Source organism: Bombina bombina, chromosome 5 (genome assembly GCF_027579735.1).
Source record: "Bombina bombina isolate aBomBom1 chromosome 5, aBomBom1.pri, whole genome shotgun sequence".
NCBI classification, from domain to species: Eukaryota; Metazoa; Chordata; class Amphibia; order Anura; family Bombinatoridae; genus Bombina; species Bombina bombina.
This window is the reverse complement of record NC_069503.1, coordinates 686,296,618-686,301,046: the sequence shown is the minus strand read 5'-3', so window position 1 is coordinate 686,301,046 and position 4,429 is coordinate 686,296,618. Positions and strand designations below refer to the sequence as shown.

Here is a 4,429-nt window from a genome sequence, read left to right as displayed (position 1 = left end):
TATATTTGACTAGACTGTCCCTTTAGTATAACAATGTTTGTTATGCAAAGTTGGGGGATGGGTAGTAAAGGCGTTATCTATCTTTTTAAACAACAACAAAAATCAAGTAGCTGTCCCTTTAAGAGTTCATTATTCTCCAACAACTGGTAACAACCTCCCACTACTACTACTACCGAGAATTAGTTTATGTTGCTGCATCTTGTTAACCTAGTCTTTCTATAAAGAATACTGCAGTATTCATATTTTTCATATAGGTGGGGGTTTCAACATGCAGACACAGCTATCTCAAATGACAACATAAGGATGAATTAGTTATTTGTAAAAAAAAAATGGACTACATCCTGGTAAAAATTGATCATTTTTTACAATGTAATTTGAATCAGGCTTTTCCCCATCTTTTGTTATCAGGTGGTTAATGAGTTTTGTGGATGAGTAATTTTTTGGGTTGCAGCCAAATGTTTCAACATAACCTAACACATCTAAAAGCTTTCTATGCACATCATCTGGTGTGGCGTAAGTCACAGTGAAAATTTGTCATTAATGATCTTTTTAGTAAAATAAATTATGAAAAATTACTTTTTAAATATAAACAATCAATTGATCAACTCCAATTGTTCTTTTATCATGCAATAGGTGTAGGATGAATAACCAGAATCACACACCATTTAAAGTATAATGTAACAGATAATTAAATAGATAATTAGATAATTATGTTAAGGAATATTACATATTTTGAAATTGCACAATAAAATGTTTATGCATGGTAAAAAAAAAAAAAACGCTTAGATTACGAGTTCTGCGTTAGCCTTAAAAAGCAGCGTTAAGGGGTCCTAACGCTGCTTTTTATCTAACGCTGGTATTACGAGTCAGGCAGGAAAGGGTCTACCGCTCACTTTCTTTCCGCGACTCAAGGCTACCGCAAATCCCCTTATGTCAATTGCGTATCCTATCTTTTCTATGGGATTTGCCTAACACTGGTATTACGAGTCTTGGAAGAAGTGAGCAGTAGAGCCTCTACCGCCAAGACTCCTACCGCAAAAAAAATCAGTAGTTAAGAGTTTTATGGGCTAACGCCGGAACATAAAGCTCTTAACTACTGTGCTATAAAGTACACTAACAACCATAAGCTACCTATGAACCCTAAACCGAGGCCCCCCAACATCGCAAACCCTATAATAAAATGTTTTAACCCCTAATCTTCCGACCGGACATCGCCGCCATCTACATTATCCCTATGAACCCCTAATCTGCTGCCCCTAACATCGCCGACACCTATATTATATTTATTACCCCCTAATCTGCCCCCCCCAATGTCGCCGCCACCTTACTACACTTATTAACCCCTAATCTGCCGACCGGACATCACCGCCACTATAATAAATATATTAACACCTAAACCTCCGCACTCCCGCCTCTCAAACACTGTAATAAATTTTATTAACCCATAATCTGCCCTCCCTAACATCGCCGCCACCTACCTACAATTATTAACCCCTAATCTCCCGCCCCCAACGTCACCGCTACTATAATAAAGTTATTAACCCCTAAACCTAAGTCTAACCCTAACCCTAACACCCCCCTAACTTAAATATAATTTAAATTAAACAAACTAAATTTACGATCATTAAATATATTATTCCTATTTAAAACTAAATACTTACCTATAAAATAAACCATAAGATAGCTACAATATAACTAATAATTACAATGTAGCTATTTTAGGATTTATATTTATTTTACAGGCAACTTTGTATTTATTTTAACTAGGTACAATAGTATTAAATAGTTATTAACTATTTAATAGCTACCTAGTTAAAATAATTACAAAATTACCTGTAAAATAAATCCTAACCTAGGTTACAAATACACCTAACACTACACTATCATTAAACTAATTAAATAAATTACCTACAATTATCTAAACTAAAATACAATTAAATAGACTAAACTATAATACAAAAACAAACAAACACTAAATTACAGAAAAAAAAAAAAAATACAAGAAGTTTAAACTAATTACACCTAATCTAAGCCCCCTAATTAAAATAAAAAAGCCCCCCCAAATAATTAAATGCCCTACCCTATACTAAATTACAAAGCAATCAGCTCTTTTACCAGCCCTTAAAAGGTCTTTTTGCGGGGCATTGCCCCAAAGTAATCAGCTCTTTTACCTGTAAATAAAAATACAATACCCCCCCAAGATTACAACCCACCACCCACATACCCCTACTCTAAAACCCACCCAAACCCCACTTAAAAAAACCTAACACTAACCCCCTGAAGTTCTCCCTACCTTGAGTCGTCTTCACTCAGCCGAGCCGAATTCTTCATCCAAGCGGGGCAGAAGAGGTCCTCCATCCGGTTGAAGTCTTCATCCAAGCGGGGCAGAAGAGGTCTTCCATCCGATTGAAGTCTTCATCCAAGCGGAATCTTCTATCTTCATCCATCCGGAGCGGAGCGGCAGCATCCTGAAGACCTCTGACGCGGAACATCCATCCTGGCCGATGACTGAACGACGAATGACGGTTCCTTTAAATGACGTCATCCAAGATGGCGTCCCTCGAATTCCGATTGGCTGATAGGATTCTATCAGCCAATCGTAATTAAGGTAGGAAAAATCTGATTGGCTGATTCAATCAGCCAATCAGATTGAAGTTCAATCCCATTGGCTGATCCAATCAGCCAATCGGATTGACCTTGCATTCTATTGGCTGATCGGATTGAACTTCAATCTGATTGGCTGATTGAATCAACCAATCAGATTTCTCCTACCTTAATTCCGATTGGCTGATAGAATCCTATCAGCCAATCGGAATTCGAGGGACGCCATCTTGGATGACGTCATTTAAAGGAGCCGTCATTCGTCGGGAAGTCGTCGGCCAGGATGGATGTTCCGCGTCGGAGGTCTTCAGGATGCTGCCGCTCCACTCCAGATGGATGAAGATAGAAGATGCCGCTTGGATGAAGACTTCAATCGGATGGAAGACCTCTTCTGCCCCGCTTGGATGAAGACTTCAACCAGATGGAGGACCTCTTCTGCCCTGCTTGGATGAAGAATTCGGCTCGGCTGAGTGAAGACGACTCAAGGTAGGGAGATCTTCAGGGGGTTAGTGTTAGGTTTTTTTTAAGGGGGGTTTGGGTGGGTTTTAGAGTAGGGGTATGTGGGTGGTGGGTTGTAATCTTGGGGGGGGGGTATTGTATTTTTATTTACAGGTAAAAGAGCTGATTACTTTGGGGCAATGCCCCGCAAAAAGCCCTTTTAAGGGCTGGTAAAAGAGTTGATTACTTTGTAATTTAGGATAGGGTAGGGTATTTTATTATTTTGGGGGGCTTTTTATTTTATTAGGGGGCTTACATTAGGTGTAATTAGTTTAAACTTCTTGTAATTTTTTTATTTTCTGTAATTTAGTGTTTGTTTGTTTTTTGTATTATAGTTTAGTTTATTTAATTGTATTTTAGTTTAGATAATTGTAGGTAATTTATTTAATTAGTTTAATGATAGTGTAGTGTTAGGTGTATTTGTAACTTAGGTTAAGTTACCTAGTTAAAATAAATACAAAGTTGCCTGTAAAATAAATATAAATCCTAAAATAGCTACAATGTAACTATTAGTTATATTGTAGCTATATTAGGGTTTATTTTATAGGTAAATATTTAGTTTTAAATAGGAATAATTTATTTAATGATAGTAAATTTAGTTTGTTTAATTTAAATTATATTTAAGTTAGGGGGGTGTTAGGGTTAGATTTAGGTTTAGGGGTTAATAACTTTATTATAGTAGCGGCGACGTTGGGGGCGGGAGATTAGAGGTTAATAATTGTAGGTAGGTGGCGGCGATGTTAGGGAGGACAGATTATGGGTTAATAAAATTTATTATAGTGTTTGCGAGTCGAGAGTGCGGCGGTTTAGGGGTTAATACATTTATTATAGTGGCGGCGATGTCCGGTCGGCAGATTCGGGGTTAATAAGTGTAGGTAGGTGACGGCAATCTTGGGGGGGGGGCAGATTAGGGGTTAATAAATATAATATAGGTGTCGGCGATGTTAGGGGCAGCAGATTAGGGGTTCATAGGTATAATGTAGGTTGCGGCGGTGTCCTGAGCGGCAGATTAGGGGTTAATAATAAAATGCACTTGTCAGGGATAGTGGGGGCAGCAGATTAGGGGTTAATAAGTGTAAGATTAGGGGTGTTTAGACTCGGGGTTCATGTTAGGGTGTTAGGTGTAGACTAAGAAAGTATTTTCCCATAGGAAACAATGGGGCTGCGTTAGGAGCTGAACGCTGCTTTTTTGCAGGTGTTTTCAGGTGTTTGCAGGTGTTTTTTTTTTCAGCCAGTTCAGCCCCATTGTTCCCTATGGGGATATCGTGCACGAGCACATTTTTCCAGCTTACCGCTAGCGTAAGCAACGCTGGTATTGAGAGTTGAAGTG

The 4,429-nt window shown here is 38.3% G+C and overlaps 1 long non-coding RNA gene across 1 annotated transcript in view; it reads left to right on the top strand.

Annotated features, from left to right (window-relative positions):
* LOC128660705 (uncharacterized) overlaps positions 1-605 on the top strand; it is a 5,126-nt gene extending 4,521 nt beyond the window's left edge. Inside the window, exon 2 of the long non-coding RNA XR_008402576.1 lies at positions 1-605. This exon is cut by the window's left edge and continues 2,237 nt beyond it. This is a non-coding gene — a long non-coding RNA (uncharacterized LOC128660705).
* Positions 606-4,429: the final 3,824 nt, after the last annotated feature.